The following is a 19,861-nucleotide window of genomic DNA, read 5'->3' on the forward strand; positions in this document are numbered from 1 at the left end:
CATTCTCTCTTTTTCACTTGGAAAGGAATCATTTATTACTATGGAAAGTAATAATTTCCAATAATTTGGAAAGTAATAATTTATTTATTACTATGTAACATATCCCCCTTCTTTCATATTGAATCATTAGTTGAATTTATTATTTTCATTCACCATTTTCCCTTACAATGTCCTGTTTGTCCAAGAGGATTTTAAGTTGTCTTTGGGCAGGGATAAAAATCGTGGTGTAGAAACCTGCCTGCTTTCCCCTGCCCCAAGTCATCTTAGGAAGGTAAAATGAACCTTCCTAAATAGTCCCTACCACCTACACAATCCCAGGACCACTTACAAGATCAAGCTGCAGTAAATATTTATTCACATTACCCTCGCTGACTAAAGTTTATTTACTACGTTTTTACACGTAAAATAGCCACTTAACCTTTAAGATTCACACAGGAACAAAATCATTTCAATTTAGGCTTAGCTAACCTTTCTAGGTAGCTTTTGTTTCTACTTTTTTTGTTGGCTCAGAAAATCGTGTTATGTCTATGATTTTATAATATATGAGTGAAGGTTTTCATTTTCAGAAATTAAGAATGTAGGCTTCAGAGTCAGATTTGGAGTCAAACTTGACTTTGTTCCTTTATTGCCTCTGTGACCCAGTACAACTATAATAGATGTGATCATATGTTGTACTCACTTCAGTTCCTAAAAATAACTTTGTTTGGTAAATGAAACAAAAATGTCTTGTTCCTGTCACTCTATAAAGTTACTACAGTAAAGCAGATAATCGTGTGGTATTTTCTTTTTCTCATTTAAGTTTAAACAGTGTATGTAACCATACAGAAACTGAGAAGGAAATGGATGGAGAAGGTGTTGCAAATTGAGATAGGTGCTCTAATTAATTCTTCAGGGAAAACACGCTCACTTTTGTTTTACATAATTTTATTCTGATTAATTTTCATAGCTGTTTTCATGTCTGATGCTTATCTGATAGCAACGTGTGGTCATTTTCTTTTGCGTTTTGTGATCTCCAGCTGGTACCTTGTTTCATTTCAAAACTTTCTTACAAGAAATGTATCAAAATATATATTCATATTTAATGTTAGAAGAAGCAAACTTGGGATATTGTTACTCACATGGCAGTTACTTTGCTATTAAACATTAATTCTCCTAGAATATTCCAACCTACGTAATTTTATTGTTCTTTCTTTTATGTCATATAGTCTCTTTATCTTTTGAGAAATAAACTGCCAGCTTCTGTTATCCTAGGTAAAACCCATTTCTTCCAAACATGCACAGCTTGGAAATATTTAACAATGCAACAAATATTAACTGAAAAAGGAATACTCCTTTCAGCAAATTTAGTTTGAGAGGCTTTATTATTTTTGTCAGTTGGAATGCTTCTGCCTTCTAATAACAAAAAACCCTGACTCAAAATGACAAACAATAAGGAAAATGTATTATCGGTGTGATAGGGAGTGTTGATTCATGATGGATGTCTGGGTTGGTTGATTTACTGGCATAATGATGTGATCAGTTACACCAGTTCTTTTTATTTCTGGTTTCTGCCATCATAAACATTTGTTTTATTCAAGATGAATGCAACATTTCTTGCCATCAAATCCAGAAAGAATAATAAGAGGAAGCAAAGAAATCATCTATTCCTTCATCTTCTCCTAAGAAATAGGAAAATTTCCAGAAGTCACTGAACACATTTCCCTGCACCCTGTTGCCTCATTGATGAGACTTTTGCCCCATAATCTTCTCTTGGCCAATCAGGCTCACTCTTTGGGCTGTGACAGACCAAATCCTAGGGCTGAGTTCATGGTCATGTGGTCTTTGCCCAGGACCTTTGGCTTAGAAGCATACCATTCTTAGTTTCATACATTGCTAGTACCATCTTGAAATTCTTAATTTTTTTTAACAAGGGATTTACATTTTCATTTTGCACTAGACCTCACAATATTATGTAGCTGATCCCACATATTCCCCCGAGGGAAGTGGCTGAATGAGGCAAGGGTGGAAACAGTTAATGAAATGGTTAGTATGTACATACTAGGAAATTAGCTCCTCAGGTTAGAGAAGCCACTGAATACACACTGGAAATGGGTGGTGTAGTGGGGGATTTCAAGGAAAGCAGGAGGTAAGGCATTCCTTTTTACATTATTTCTCTTGATGACTTCTAAAAGTCATATGTTTAATGTACCAAACTGATTCTCTTTCACTAGTATGTCTTCCCCAAACTTACCGTGTTACCCTCTTTCTCCTCATGCACACACACACACACACACACACACACAAAGTTTGCAGTGCTTCTCATTATTATAAAAAAAAGTAGAAAACCCTTAACCCATTTTACAAGGTCCAGCATGCTGTTACGCTCTACCTCTCCTACATGATATAGCACTTCTTGCTACCGCAGTCTCTTAGCTCTGGCCACGTAAGTCTTTCAACTTCCTTAGAGCACCACGTTGAGAACATTTGTCATGCTATTCTGTCCACTTCTTTTTTTTTCGTCTCTCTTTATCGTGAACTTTTACTCATACTTAAGATGAAATTTGGAATTATTTCCTCAGAAAACCTTCCCTGCACCCAATTCTAGTCCCAGCTGTTTTATTACTGGAGCCTATAGAATTATATGGTTTTCTTTTATAACTGGTATCTCAGTTTATATGGACACTTTTATCAGTGTTTGCAATTTGTATATTACAATCTAAGACCTTGTGCCTAGGAGATCAAAGATGGCAATCAAAAATCAGCTTCATCATGCTTTTGCAAAATTTTACTTCAATCCATTAGCACCACTAATGAGTATTATGCAAAGATACAATTAGAGTCACATCTGTAACTAGAGATTGTATTGTGTAAAAGATGTGAGTTAGATTAACTAAGCTTCAGAATTACATTTAATTGGTGTATCTGTTATTTCACTCAGACATATCACTTTTGAGTCACTTATTTGTGGTTTGGACCTTTATAATTGCCTGTTTTAAGCAGGGATGCAACAAAAGTATTAGAACACCCTAATGTAGTGACAGATCTATCTGTGTTCTTTTGGTTAAATGATTTCTAAGGTATCTTTAGGATTCTTTAAACTCTACACTTTAACCCGACTACTTCACTGAGTGCTTCCAGTTATTTCATTGTTTTCGAAGCTTCTTACATTTCTCCCCAAACTCAAACATTGAAGTGCTTACATAGGAGTCTGATGGCGTTCGGATGCTTTCTAATCAAACCTGGGGGCAGATTTTTATTTCTCTCTTGGCTTGTTGTCCTTCCTTAAGGACATTAGAAACAACTTTGAATTTATATTTTCATTGGGTCTCTTTGCAAGTGTTAACAATATGGTCAGTGATCTCAGTGCTAATTAAAGATCTAGAGTTAATATAGAGCTGCAGATTTAAACACGCAATGTGTGTGTAAGTGTGGGTGTGTATGTCCCGTGTGTGTGCACATTTGTGTCTATCCATTTACATATTTATACATACATAAACACACACATTGGTGACTACCTTGATTTTTAGAACTCAGTGATTATACTGAATCTATTCATTTATTCAATAGGTATTTACTGAGCATTGACTATGAGTACAGGTACTCATCTAAATATCAGAGATATAGGAGCAAACCGAACAGATAAGAGGACACTGTCATGCATTTTATATTCTAGTAATAGAGAAAGATAATGGCAAGAAATAAATATGCTCACATAATAGTAAGCACTATGAAGAGAATATAGTGAGTTAGTCTGAAAGTTACAAGAGAGAGAGTGATTGAGACAGAAAAGAGAGTTGCTATTTTCTATGGGGAGTCAGGGAAGATCTGTCAGAAAATGCGGTATTTGAGCTGTGACCAAAACGATTAGAAAGAAGAAATAATTTGAAGATTTCAGAAAGGAGAATAAGTAAACCTAATTTAGCCGTGAGGTAGGAATTGGGTCCACCTTTATAAAGCTAGACATTTTAATTGTTTGGAACATATTTTCTAAGTATAAATAAATAAATAAATAAATAAATAACAATAATAACAACAAGGACAACAACAAAACTTTAGTACTGCACAGTATTTTTAATTTTTGCTTTATGATTACATGAAAGGACAATACCTGGCTATTGCAAAGTCAGGGATGCCATTCTTCCCACCTGAAAACCCTATCATTGTTGCCTCTGATGGACTATACCATGTTATTCAAATTACTTAAGTTCTTGGATGCTATTATTTTTTAAATTACTTAAAAGTTAAATCAAACCAAACACTAATGCTTGTGTTGTTATCTTGCCAGAGGGTAAGTTTGAAAGAGAAACTCTTTAGGATACTTAAGAAAAAGATTCTGGAATTGGATCTATAACTCATTATCTGTGAAAGCTCGGGCACATTAGCATTTCTGAATCTCAGTTTCTGACCTGTAAATTATGGAATAATAGAACCCACGTCAGAGCTATTGTGAGAGTTAAAGGAGATGATTTATGGAACGCACCTGACACATAGTAAGTACTCTCAATAAATCTTAGGTATTATTATGATTATTTTAATCAGAAAAGGTAGTGGCCATGAAAGTTTTTTTTAACTGAAAAACAAATCTATGTAAACAGAGGATGCAATTATGCAGGTAGTCACACAGTAATTATTAAGTAGTGGCTTTAAGCAGTTTGCTAAGGAACTGTTTTATTTCTTAATTTGTGACATATTTTGAGTAAAGAATTGGGCTGTTTTAGAACCATTATATTCCACCATAATTCATCGCTATTTTTCAGAATTTTCTGTCTACAAATATTCTTTTCACTTGGAATAGTAGACATGTAATAGGTCAGCATATTTATTATCTCCAAGGAGATAAGTATTTCTTGTCTTCTTATGGAGGAAAAGATGTTTTCATCTGATACTCTAGTCTTAAAGAGACAAAGAACTATCCCCTTACTTATGCACTAGGTACAAGGTGAATGAAGATAAATTGAGACAGTTTTAAATACTCAAAGGAATAAGTACAGTTAGAATAAAAGGGTCACTTCCACTTCGAAGCTTAAGAAAGCTAGTGAGACCACAATGAATAATTATATCCTAAACGAAATGTGCAATTATTAATGGTACTATCTCATTTTTAGCAATTTAATTGTCTACTGGAAGAGTATCCAAAGATACTACATTATATTCTCCAGTTTTTTTTTCTTTCACTTCTTTGCCTACTGAAGCTTTTATAATGATTTACATTAGTAATAGGCTTTCTCCAGTTCACTTAATTTAATCATTCTCAATTTATTCTTCCTTTGATGGAAAGCAATTAAAGAGAGTGTAGAGCTTCCCCAAATCAGAATGCTTACCTCTATAGACACAGGTGTATGGTACTGTATGCTTTTTTTCTGTGCATTTTCTCCAGAAGTTCTGTCTATAAGGTAGGAACCGAGATTATTGCCCTACGTTAAAGGCAGGCAAATGATCTTGTTTTGCGACCTTAAAAAAATAATAATGATAATAATAATAGGTAACACTTCTCAGACACTATTATATGCCACACACTGTGCTAATGTCCCTGTGTGGATTTCCTGATGTTATCCTCATTTCCAAACTCTGAAGAAGGAATGTGTATGTTCCTTGCATTATAGCTGGGCACAATGAGGCCCAGAGAGGATGTGTCATGCAAACTCAGGCACCGAGTCTGACCTCAGAATCCGTACCCCTAACCACTATTGATCAGTGCCAGTCAAATTAAGTTACTCTCCCATGCACCGCTTTCCGAAAGTTTCCCTTTAGACTTTGTACTTACTGGACTTACTGGCCTCAATACCGAAACCCTCTTTTTCTAGGTATTCATATACTTCACCCCCTCATTTTATTCAGGTCTCTGCTCACATGATTCCTCCTTAGCCAAGTCTTCCCTTGCCATGCCATCCAAAAGGAGCAGCCCCTGCCACTCTATCTGTTGGCTTGCTTTCTTTGATTTGATAAGTCTTATCATTACTTGACACTGTATATTATCTATTTGTTTGGTTAATAGTTCCTCTTCTGTACCATGAGGATCTTAAAAAGCTGTGTGTGCCTTGAACACTGTAAGAGCTCCATAAATATTTGTTGAATGGAGAAATGTATGAATGAGTAGGAAATAATAAACAAATGTGTGACGGTATTATGCACAATACCTGGCACAAATAAAGTATTTAATAAAGGCTGGTTCGTTCATTTATTTTGTTTTATAATAAAATAACAGTAGCTATCATTATTAAAAGTGATGAGACAAAACATATTTTGTCATGCGGTTGTATGAGATAAAATTATATAAATTATATGATTTATTTTGAGGCATGGATATATATTCAAGCCACATGGTTAGATAAGATAAAATAATATAAACTGGGAGATAGAATGGTTTCTGTACACTCGTGATATATTTTCAACAGAGAATAGAATTATTCTTAACATTCCTATATTCTTGAAGAATTGGATTAGTTAATAAATTTATTTATAATAAATTTAGAGAAAGGCAACTCACTTACTAAATTACTAAAACTGATGTCCACGTGCTTCCGACCACCATGCTGATTTTTACTTCATGCACAACTTCTTATAGATCTCCTGCTAACCACAATGCCAACTTGTTGCCTAACATTATTTTCCATAGCGATCCTAAAGTGAATCATACGTATTAAGTTATCACAGTTCTCAGAAGAGTTGATATAAAGCTAGTAAATTTCCTGAATCACAGAAATGTCACTTTCTGTTTCCTCAATTCAGAAACACAGATACATTATGTAGAGAAAGATGACTAGACTGTCTCTTCCAACCCTGTGCATTTTGAGACACAATCACATAATTAATTTCTAGGCCCTGGAGATGCAGTGGAAGCAGTGCCAACAAAGTCCTTCCCAGCAGGTGGTACATATTGTATGCAGTAGATGTGAGTGATGTGGCTGCCTGAGTTACCGACCTATGTCTTCTCTGGGAACGGAGGACGTTCTCCAGTTGTCAGGTTTCTGCTGTATTATCCTCAGTTCTTTTGTAACTGATGCTTCTGGAGATAGATGCTGAGAGTCAGTCCCTGCTATTTTTTAATATATATTTTGAAATCTGAAACCAAGTTTTAGTTCTCCCTCTTGTCCTCTTTGACGGTAATGGCTAAAGGATGTGAAGCTTGTTAGCTGTTGGCAGCTACATTTTCCTCTATATGGATAAAGCAAATCCACAGTGAGAAAATGAAGCCAAGGTACATAAAATAAGCAAACAAACAACAACAACAACAAAAATGAGCAACTGAAACAACCCAAAAGCATGGAGGCCCTGTGTTCAGTTAAACTTGAAACCCAGAGTCACCTCAGTCCTTCTGATAGTTTAATCATAGGAGATATTCTTGTACATTTTAAATGAATACCCCTCCTCTTGCCCAAACTAGAGTTGTGTTTCTATCACTTACAGCTAAATAAGTTGTAACTGATATCATTAGACCTACTGTGTACTGGCTCATATCCAAACGTGTAATTGGCAATTGGGACTATCATCAAGAAAATCATTTGAAGTGAACAAAAAGCCATTTTTTTTCCAAACACAGGAATCTACGGGTAGTCTTGGGCAATAGTCGTAACAGAAGTTGAAACTATCAACTACGACAGTAAATGGTAAAAATAGTGAAGACACTGGTATATGAAAACTAAAGGAAAAATATAAGACCCTTCAAGTGAAAAAATGATAAAGATTGAGATGGGGGATAATTAACATTTTCAAAATTTTAAAGGGCAGCACACTTAATACATGAAGGCAAAAACTTAAGCACGAAGAAATATAATTAAAGTGGGACTCATGATGTGTTGTGACAAGGTGAGTATAGTGAATAAGGTATGTTATCAGGAAGATACAGATATAGATATAGATATTCACACACACACACATTAGAGATCTGGTGACACAGGTTAGTATAGGTATGGTGGGGTACAATTGAAGTAATGAGAGGATGCTCAAGACAAATTAGAATTTAAGTGTCAGAGTAACACTGAATTAGGTCAAAGAATGAAACTTGTAGACACTAAAATAATTGGGTGGGATTTAAATAGAGAAAGATGGACTTGAATACTACATACCATTTGAAGAGGTGGAGGGAAAAAGGCAGGAGGTAGGTCATTTAGGATGAACGAAAGAGCCCTCAGTGTTCCTAGCCCATAGAGCCAACATGGTATGCTTGGAGAACAATAACATCCTCACTAGTCAGGTGATTCCATGATCTGTGCATCACCTGACTAGTGAAGACGTTCTTGGTAACAAGTAGTAAGAAAATGTTTCTCTTCTTATAGTGAAGTCATTTCTTTCTTTTTTCTTCTCTGGACAAGGTAATTACTATTCACTATCCACACTTCCTTCCTTATGACATTGCTTTCACCCTCCCCCACCTGAAGCCAAACCACTAATGCTCTTATTCAGACATCACTCATGGCTTTCTAACTGCCAAACCCAACGACTTTTCATATATCATCCTCCTTAACTCCTCTGTTGGCCTGTGGAAATGGTCAAAAGCACACCCATCAAGGTGGGCATCTGGGCTTTGGAAAATGCAAAGAAACCTCCTCCGAGGAAATGATTAAGATTCTCAATGTCTGAAGTCCAGCTTTCATGCCTTGTATCTCTTTTGATTCTTCCAAGTATGAATCTAAACTGGCCCACAGTTTGCCTGCTGTGTTACACCTTTTCAACAACTGATTCTATGTGAAGGGAAAGGTGGATCCTTTCCTGGCCTTTTGGCTAAGATCAAGTTGAAGAGATAGGTGGGTTAAGGAAAGCTTATCTGTTCTCCATATTCTTCATCATACTGTGAGCATATGGAGGGCCGTGACTAAGTTGCATTCATCTTTAAATCCTCCGTGATTGGAAGGCTATTTGCCACATCACTCCACTGTGTCTAAACTGAGAAGAATTGTTCCATTACTCTGATAGCATTCGCCGCAACTCTCTTTCATGATATCTAATATACTATATTATAATTTATTTTATGTGAATTTATCAAGTGAAAGCTTCCCGTTTTATTTATGTCTTGTTCTTTATTGTCTAGTACATTGTAGGTATTTGCATAGTGGTTGCCTGTGTGAATTAAACAAATGCATGGGTATACAAATTAGTGAATGTTAAATATGATGAAATTAAATTAAAATGTTTATTAAGGTTTTGGGCATGAGAACTGGGAGAATGGCTGGGGGTTGGCAGATAATATATATATATATATATATATATATATATATATATATATATATATAGTTGGAAAATATTCAGTTTGAGAAAATCCAAATAGACAGAAATTCTATCTTAGAATCATTTGTACACTAGCACTTGTGGTTCAGTTGGATCATAAAATACTTTGTCCCTGCATCTTTACATAAGCAATGCATCCACCTGGAATAGCCCTACTTTTTCTCTTATTTATATTTATTTTCCTTAAAGTTCTATTGTCCTTTAAGATCCTATTCAAATCCCACATCCTTCCAAATCCATTGCCAGTTCTGCCCAATGGCATGCATTTTCCCCTCATCTGGACTATTTTATATTTCAGATAGGTCTTTTTAAAAAAAAAAAAAAATTGTTAGTTTCCGTTGTACAAAACAATGTAATAGTTAGACATTTACACTCCTCACAAAGTGATAACCCCCCGCCCCCAATCTACTACCCCTCTGACATCATTTATAGCTGTTACAATTCTATTCCCTACGCTGTACTCCACATCATGTGACCATATATATATATTATAGTTGACATTCATTTTTATTCAGCTTCAGCTTCAGGTGTATGGTGCAATGGTTAGGCATCTACACTATCCATGAAGTGAACCCCTAATAAGACAAGTTTCCATCGGATACCGTACAAAACCTTTACAGCATTATAGGTTATATTCCCCAAACTGTTACTCATATCCCATGGCCATCTTGTGGTTACCAATTTGTGCTTTCTAATCCCCTTAACTTCTGCCTCATCCCCACCCCCTTCCCATCTAGCAAACTTCAGTTTTTCCTCTGTATCTCTGAGACTGTTCCTGATTAGTTTGCTCATTTATTCTATTCTTTAGATTCCGCATATAAGTGGTATCATGTGGTATTTGTCTTTCTCCGTCTGACTTATTTCACTTAGCATAATGTTCTCTAGGTCCATCCATATCGTCGCAAATGATAAGATTTCATTCTTCTTTATGGCTAGGTAATACTCCATTGTATAAATGTACCACCGTTTCTTAATCCAGTCGTCTACCCATGGGCATTTCAGTTGTTTCCATGTCTTGGCTGTCATGAATAGCACTGCAATAAACATAGGGGTGCATATATTTTTTTGAATTAGCATTTTGGATTGCTCTGGATAGATAACCTAACAGTGTAATTTCTGGCTCATGAGGTAGTTCCATTTCCAGTTTTTGAGATATCTCCCTACTGATTTCCAGAGTGGTTGCACCAATCTGCAATCCCATCAACAGTGCATGAGGGTTCCCTGTTGTCTGAATCCTTGCCAGCACTTGTTGTTTGTTGATTTATTGATGATAGCCATTCTGACTGGAGTGAGGTGGTATCTCATTGTGGTTTTTATTTGCATTTCTCTAATAATTAGTGAGGCTGAGCATTTTTCATATGTCTGTTTGCCATCTGTATGTCCTCTTTAGAAAAATGTCTCTGCCCATTTTTTGATTGGGTTGTTTGTTTTTTTTTGGTATTGAGTTGAATGAGTTTTTTTATAAATTTTGGATATTAACCTCTTATCAGATGTATCATTGACAATTACCTTCTCCCATTCAGTAGGATAGCTTTTTGTTTTTGATGATTTCCTTTGCTGTGACTAAACTGTTTAGTTTTATGTCATCCCAAATATTTGTTTTTCCTTTTGCTTCCCTTGCCCAAGGGGATCTATCAGTAAAAATATCGCTAAGGGTAACGTCTGCAAATTTGTTTACCGTATTTTCTTCTAGGGGTTTTATGGTTTCAGGTTTCACATTTACATCTTTAATCCATTTTGAATTTATTCTTGTATATGGCATAAGGAAGTGGTCCAACTTAAAAAATATGGAACGCTTCACAAGTTTGCATGTCATCCTTGCGCAGGGGCCATGCTAATCTTCTCTCTATCGGTCCAATTTTAATGTATGTGCTGCAAAGTGAGCACTCAGATAGATCTTTATAGAAGTACTTAATACAGTCTATTCTGTACTATATTTTTACATGTGCTTCATTTGCATTAATTTTGAGGCCTTGAAAAGCAGGGATACATTTTTATTTGTTTTATTTTTTTAAGTATTTTTAAAGAATATTCAATTACAGTTGAGGTACAATATTGTATTAGTTTCAGGTGTACAACATAGTGATTAGACGTTGATATAACTTACAAAGTGATCACCCTGATAAATTTAGTGCCCATCTAGTACCCAATCTAGTAACCATACATAGTTATTACACTATTATTGGCCATATTCTTTATGCTGTACTTTACATCCCCATAGCTATTTTGTAACTTTATTTATAATTTCTAGACTGTTTTATACAAAGGTACATCTCATATATATGTGTACATATGTATATATATATATATGTGTATAGTATATCACACAGCATGTTATCTTAATGGTGGTTAGAAATATAAGACAAGAGATTATTTAAAAGCTCAGCAATGGAGACACATTAAGTGCAACATATGTATATTAGATATATTGGAATAATAGATGTAGCAGATAGATATGTGTGGGAACATTCAGTTTTGGGAAGTGGCCTTTGTATCACACCAAAATTAGTAAGTATGTTGGAGGGATCAAAACTGTTATCATAGGTAATATAACTTTTAGATTATACCCATTTTTAAGGCATGTAGAGTCAAACTTATTTTCTTCTCTTTAGCTCAGGAGTTAAATCACACACACACACACACACACACACACACACACACACATACACGCCAGGTTCTCAGAGAAATATCAGGTTTGAAATTGAAAATGTCATACATTCATGAGGTTTGCATGAATTATTTTCTAGGTTTTTTTGTTTTTGTTTTTTTTCTTTTTTGTCCCCAAATGGTTTATCAAGCTTTGGATAAAATATTATGCATAATTGCTACACCTTAGACTGCAATATACTTTACCAAACTAATCATAGATATTTATAGCCTCCATAAACTCTGTTTGCCCATCCATGGCAAGCATTTAATAAAGCTAGTTCATCTGGAAAGGAAGTTAAATTAAATAATTCAAACTGAATATGATGCATATTCACAAAAATGTGGTGTTTAGATTGAGCTAACAAAAAAGGAAGCCGGCCCCAGCAAAGACAGACAAGCTAAGATTCAGATGTCCTCACTCTGTGATACATTACACCTTCATCCTGTGTTTTGTGTTCATTCTTTAGACATTGTGTCTTGGCCTATTTTTATTTATCCCTCTAAAATCCAATACATTTCTATTGTATACCACATAGATAGAATAAAAAAAAATCCTCCAGTTGCTGTATGCAAGTATAAAAACTATAAAAGAATATTAAAATGGAATTTTCAAGGTGGATTTTACTTTCTTAATATGAAAGCAAAATTAATTTAAATGAAATGCACAGTAAAGCTAAGGGAAACATGACGAAGTGAGTTCTGGTATTTTTATTCTTAAGGAATACTCAGTTTGTTGTAATAGTCTATGAAAACAGAAAAGATCCATGGCATTTAATTAAAGATCATTTTCCACCACCATGAAAACTAAAGAAAAACTTAGCAGCAAATTGCAATGATAAAGCTATTTTGGCGCACGGGCAGGCTATGAGTTCGTGATACAGGTCTGCAATCTCTTATCTACGATTTTATTCTAAAATCCAAATAACCCCAAAGTATCAAAAACATTTTTGTGAATCATTTGGTGTCAAAATCTCCCTTTACCTGACCTGATAGGAAATGATACATAGTCCCTTCTTTTTCTTTTTATGTGAATAGTTGTATATTTTGCTAAAGACATAGTGATGTGTGTCTTAGATTGTATATGGTGCTTTCTTTCTAAAATCAAAAACAGTTTGAATTCTGAAACTCTTCTGGCCCCAAGGATTCCAGATAAGGGATTTGAATGTGAAGAAATTGTTTTCCCAATCAAACTTGCAACAACATCTGCCTCCTTATTCCTAACCACACACACAGACTCAAGTTTCTATTTGTATTTAATAACTGAAGAAGAGTTGTTTGTTTAGGGGCAGGGTTTTTGAGAAGGGAAGGGAAGCAGAGACATTGGAAAACATATGTTTTGCCTCTTTTCCTACTCTACTTGAATGAGATTTAAACTTGTATGTTCATAAGGGTATAAACCAGAAGTTGAAAAGTCTTTTTTTTTTTCTCCCCTGACTTGTTGAGAATTTGAGCCAAAGCAGATCTCTTTCATGATCCCTGAGGTAAAGTGTTATATACACGTGAGAAGAAGGCACATAGTCTCATCACTTCCCCTTTCTGGTGGGCACTGGAGAAGCTGCAATTTCAGAAGCATAAAGAAACAATACTCCAAACTTGATCTTTGATGTTTACTTCATAAAACCCATGAACAGCGGCAACAGTTAATTTGGAAGTGATTTGCCTTCAAAAGATTTGGAATACATTAGTTTCATAATTGAGTTTTAGATCAGGCAAAGAATATCCTAGATACAACTTGGTGACTCTGTGACACTGTATTACAAGTCACATGGAGGCATGTCATTGGGAAGCCAAGAAATAAATGGTGAACATTTTTAGGGAGATAAATTCTTGAAAATGTATGGAACTCAGAGCCATTCTAATAGAGGCATAAATGGAAAAGTGACACTGATAGGAGCAGATCACAATTGGATTGTGTAGGGTGAGATTTTGTTTGTTTGTTTTCACCATCAATAAGCAGCTTCTAAGACTATTGTGGGAAACATGCTAAGGCCACCAGTGCTCCTAATACCACACAACTCTTATCTTTCTATCATTATTCTTTCTATTCATCAATTAAAATTTCCAAAGCTCAAAATTATTTATTTAATTGTGAAAGTCATCACCTTGGCCTCTAAAGCACTCACTTCCAAATCCATTGGCTGTGCCTCAGAAATGTCTTCTTCATTTGCCTCTCATGTCTACATTTATTTCCATTGCCTTATCTCCGTCATTTATTAGCTCACACCTAATCTGTGGTGATAACCTCCTAACTACTGTCCATGCTTCCACTCTCATTCCTCCAGTTCCTTTCTTTGTTGTTAACGTTTTGTCATTAAAGCCAAATTTAATTAGTGAATTTATTTTTCAAACTCTCTCAGTGTGTCTCCTTGTGAGAAGTACCCCAGATTTTCATCGTAGAAACTATAGTTCTTCATAATCTGAAGCAAATACATATTCCCAACCTTATTCTTTTTAATCTTACCTTTCATCCTGTGACTCCAAATCCCATCACTCACCCGCTCACCCTTACTTGGACTTTCTATTTATTCATCAGTAACCATTGTTGTTCCCCTCAGATTGCGTGTCTCAGTTTCTAGTCTCCTAGCGAAACATATCCAAACTTTGTATGAGCTCAGCCAGTTCATCTAGTTTGTGAATTTATTTTCCCTTTTAAGAATTTGCCAAAATCAAAAGAAATCCTCCCAATAGAGACTCCCTCAAACAAGAGGGTCTTTTGTACTCCTAAGCAAAAGTGGAATCATTTTGTAGGTATGCAGTAGACATCAGCAGAGAGATTAGTTTCAGTTTGACTGTTAGTCACAATTTGTTCTGCCAGTTTTCTTGCCAGTTGCTGAATAAGCTTTGATGGGTTTAGCATCTGACTATTGGAGGTCAATCAAGAATGGGCGTTAAGAGACAGGGGCTCTGATGGTGAGATGATGTATGGATGGGACTCTGGTGACTCCATTTTCTTTTTGGTCAAAGTTATAATTTCTGCAAAACTGGAAGAATGTCACTCATGATGGCCACATACAAATTATGCCGTTTGAACAAGTTAATCAATTCTGTCTTTAATTGCTAACAAGCAAGTAGCGGGTGAAGAAGTCAGTTATTAAATGTACTTCACTTAACAGTGGAAGTCTGGAATTGAATGTGTCTTAAGAACATTGCCTGTTGACAGATGAGGGCAAGAGAAGCATGGGGGTAAGGGTATCGGATATCAAAAAAGTTGTTTGTGTTTAACAAAGGGAGAAATATATCCCAGATATTTAGCTGCTGGAAGATACCAGGTCTGACAATTAAGCTCACAAACTCACCCTAGAAAAAGTGCTACATACCTCATTGCTGAATATCACTATGGTCACCTTCAAAGTACTCCCCTTGAGAAGCTATGAACCGACACCAGTGCCTAGTCCACCCTTCAAAGCAATTTTGGAACTCTTTTTCTGGAATGGCCATCAGAGCTGTCATCATATTACCCTTGATGACTTGAATGTCATCAAAATATCTTCCTTTCAATATTTCCTTTATCTTCAGGTCAAGAAAGAAGTCATTGGGGGCCAGATCAGGTGAGTAGGGAGGGTGTTCCAATACAGTTATTTGTTTCCTGGCTAAAATCTTCCTCACAGACAGTGCCCTGTGAGCTGGTGCATTGTCCTGATGCAAGAGCCATGAATTGTTGGCGAAAATCAGGTCCTCTAACTTTTTCACACAGCCTTTTCAGCACTTCCAAATAATAAACTTGGTTAACTGTCCGGCTGGTACAAATTCATAATGAATAATCCCTCTGATATCAGAAAATGTTAGCAATATGGTTGCAACAAGTTTATGAACTTAATTGTCAGACCTTGTATTTCCACCACTATATTTTTGATGTAACGTAAGAATTCTTTCCCAGATTACAAGGACAGTGTGTTCATGCTACTGTAAGCAGTGAGAGGCATTTAGAATGCAGTTGCCAACCTCTTCTGTTTGTGGGGTGTGTGTGTGTGTGTGTGTGTGTGTGTGTGTGTATTTGTAGCATTTCTGTGTAAATATTAAGTGTTTGAAATAGATTTTATGAATATTTTTAACCCCCCCATTTATGTAATTCCTATTAATTCTGCAAATCCCACCGTGTTCTATGACCTCGCTCCACCATCACATGACCCCTTGCCTGTTTCATTGGCATCTATACACAGCTGGTTGGTATATGTGTGGTGAGTAGAATAATTGTATTCCTCTCCCAGTTTTATTTTCTTTTTCCATAAAGTAAAATATGCTTTTTGAAGTATTGGGAAATTAGTTCTTTCTTGTTTTCACCCTCCTTTACTAGCTTCTCCCCACCCCACCCCACCCCCAGAGAAAGTCAGTTAAATATTAACTGGTGATGGTGACTTTGATAAAGGGACCCATACACATTACTTATTTATTTCCGACTTCTTACTTAACAGTTTCCGTCTTCTGTTCTCTGTGTGATAAGGAAATGTTCATTACAGCTAAAGGCCTGCCGTCTAGCTTGAAATGTAGGGGATCATGTCTCTGTCGCTGACCTTGAGACTCCATGCAGGTGGTAACAATTCCTCCTGTAACTGCTTAACTACCTATAATACTTCGAAGACTCTATCCAGCAAATGTGGGTCAGAAGATGGAGAGGTACAGGAAGGATTGGAAGCCACCTGCCCTTGCAGTTCCACACTGTGCTCTCCAATCTGGCGGTGCCAACAATGAGGTTAATTTTTATACTTAGATCTGTTGTGTTATCACAGAGATCTGAAAAAGAGTGAACATCACACTTATTTTCTGAGTTCCTTCATTTAGTTTCTAACTCCATTCTTTTTTTTTTTTTTCTTTACGGCTGTGAATTTCAAATATGGGAAGAGTGAATTTTTAAAAATACTCTTCACCTACGTTTGTTGGTCGAGTACCTCAATCTTTGCCAGAATGTTTGCTTTATTGATAGAAAATATTAAAGTTGTATAGTTTTGAGTGCTTTTCATTATATCCTTAACCTTCCCCTTTTAAAATAACTTGTGAAGCCATATTAATCAATACATTTGTAAATGTTGAATTATAATATATTCTTCGAATTTATTAACTTCTATGGACATTGATTTTAAATCCAGACATACCTCTTTTAACTTAATAATTATTGACACAAGGACAATTATTTTTCATCTACATCTACTTCCTTCTCCTATTATTTTTAAGTACATCCCCAGAAATCACATTTTTTAATCCATAAATTAGTGAGTGTGCATCTTTAAAGCATAAGTATTCTTAAAAACTAGCTATAATAACATTCTTGTACTTTAAAGGAATATTTTTTTTTTAGTATTGTGAAATAGTGCAGTGTTAAAACTTCCAATTCATTCATAAATGTTATTATTACTATTATTATTCATTATTATTAGTAGTATTATTTTGCATTTTACTTACTTGATCAGTATCCCAATAAGTTCACAAAACATGCTTCATTGATATGTCTCTCATGTTCCATTAGTTTGTAGGAATCTTTCCTGCCCAACTCCCACGCTCACCCTGGGCCTTTTTATACCAGGAAATTCCTTCAGTTTATATTTGGCTGATTATATCTCCATGGTAACTTTTTATATCCTCTTTTTGTCCTGTTTTCGTATAAATCAGTTAAATGTAATGCATTCTCCATTATGGTAACCTATAGATAAATATGGCTATTTAAAATAAAATTAAAACATCATCCCAATGGTAAAAGTTCTGTTGGCTAATCCTGACTTACAGGATATATCAGATTTAGGTTCAATTTTTTGAATAATAATTCTTCACAGATGGTGCTGTGTTATTTAACCAGGAGCCATACAATATCTCATATAATATCTCATCTCTTATGATGTTAGCAGCCATCAATGATCAATGTTTAGTTCTGTCATTCTTTAGGGTTTGCAAAATGATTGCATTTTAATTCTATCATCCCTCCATTGATAAGCTGAAATTCTTACACAAAAAAGAAACTTTCTCATGTCCACATTCCTACATGTGATAACAATTCAATAGAAAAAAAAATTTTTTGATATTTTTCCCTTCATTGGCTAGTTTTCAAAACAATGGATTGTTAAACAGCATACTCCAACTACAGATTTTGTGGAGGGAAGGGAAGAGGGGAATATTGATATCAATTTGTTAGTTTTAAAATGTTTGATGTGATTTAATCCGTTGAGGTTTTTTTTAATCTGTATTAATGTTCCAAATGTCCACTTTGGCAAGTGAAAGGCTCTTCAGGTTGACTTCTGAGTTTTTCATTTTTGTTTTGTTTTGTTTTTGGTGAGGGTATGGTCTTAGAGTTCTTCATAGCTTCTTATTTTCTGGTGTGAAAAAATGTGGTAGTTTATCAAGTACATTTCTAGATCTAGAGATGCAACCAGCTATTTCTCCCAGGAGCTGGGAAATAGTTTTTTTAAGACTACAATCTCAGTATGAGGTGCTTATTGCTACTGGTTTTGAAATCATTTCTAAGACTTTTCAGTGGACACACTGGATTTTTTTTTTTTAAGGGAAAGTACATCATGTACTCTTTAAAAACAAAATTCTTAAGCCCCTCCTTCCATTTCCAATTCAGTTCATGTGTCCAAGGATTTTATTTAAACTCTGCTGCCTTATATCTACAGTTCCTTTTTTCCAGGCTGAGAAACCTGATTGTCAATAACAACAGAAATGATAGAATGTAGTTACTCATTTGTTCTGTCCTACAAGGCAACAAAACAGCTTTGAAAATCCATCTTCAAAATTATAGTCAACAATATTATTACAGAAAACATTTTACATCTTTTTTTGTTTTTGTTTTTGTCATTAGAATATATATGTTAAAGGTTCTACAGGCAAATCAATGTGTTCTTTTAAAGTCATTGAAATAGAATGCCAAAGAAAAGTAGAGGATAGCGGCCATTGTTCATTGAATACTTACTACTAACCAGGCACTTCTCTGAGTACTTCATAAGGAATAACTCAAAATTTGGAAAACGAACTGTGAGGTCAGTGCTGTTTTCAAGATGATGGATCTGAGGTTAAATTGGTTCATAACAATTTTTTAAGATTATGTGGGTAGAAAGTCGCTGAACAGGAGTTTGAATCCCAGCAGTCTGTCTCGGAAGCCTGTTCTTTTAACCACATGATACCATCTTGGATTTATTAGAAGAGAGAGAACATGTAACCCTTTAGAGAAGGAGAGACTGCTACTGCTGCTTTAGAGCCCATAAGATCTACCTAAAATTTGGTTTCTGGGACTACAACAATTTTTTATGTAAGCTAACTACTTCCTCTCAGATCTTAGACTGAGAGGACTTAATGGGATAATTTATATGGTAACAGAGAGATGTCTGGGATCGTATCTCATCTTGACATAGCAAAGGTACAATTAAGTACATTTTTCCTGCAAAAGAACGACTGTTTAGAAATGACTGAGACCCATCCAGCCTGAAGTAATAAATGTCATATCTGTATCAGTTATTGATTCAAAACATCATTACAAAGTTTGTAAGTATGATCCTGTCCATATTTATAGAGAGAGTAAATTGCACTCACTGTGTAGTGGTGGATATACATTTTGGGGCTACATGAAAACTCAAGTCTCTCCTCTTTTCGAAAGTCAAGAAAAGTTGTGTCTTTAATTCTTTGGGGTAAACGTCTAGAATGGGATGACTTTGCCTAAAATAATATAGTGTAGTATATGTTTACTTCCAAAATGTGTAAAAGCATCTCTACCACTGATCAAGATAAATTTATTGAACTGTAGGCTGTGCTTTGGTAGTTTCAAAGCTAGGTATTTTGTGTGTTTCGTTTTATTTTTATTTCGTAGACTATACCCTCATAGTAATTGAAGGCAACGAGTAAAGAACTAAGAGATAAAAAAGAAATGTATACTTCATTCTTGAGAAAGGAACTTTCTTTAAAAAAATATCAAATACTGCATGCTTATAATACAACAGCTATGTTCACTTGTTTTATAGGTTTCTTTATATGAAGGTAGAGGCAAGAGAAACTCTGAAGAACTCAAAGATCAAACTAAACATAGCAG

General features: G+C 35.2%; 1 non-coding gene across 1 annotated transcript; it reads right to left on the bottom strand.

The window, feature by feature from the left end:
- Positions 1-10,985: 10,985 nt before the first annotated feature.
- On the bottom strand, positions 10,986-11,091 carry LOC117017140 (U6 spliceosomal RNA). The gene has a single exon (XR_004422017.1). It is a non-coding gene; the product is annotated as a U6 spliceosomal RNA (small nuclear RNA).
- Between the last annotated feature and the right edge of the window lie 8,770 nt (positions 11,092-19,861).

The sequence above is a fragment of the Rhinolophus ferrumequinum genome, chromosome 24 (assembly GCF_004115265.2).
Source record: "Rhinolophus ferrumequinum isolate MPI-CBG mRhiFer1 chromosome 24, mRhiFer1_v1.p, whole genome shotgun sequence".
NCBI classification, from domain to species: Eukaryota; Metazoa; Chordata; class Mammalia; order Chiroptera; family Rhinolophidae; genus Rhinolophus; species Rhinolophus ferrumequinum.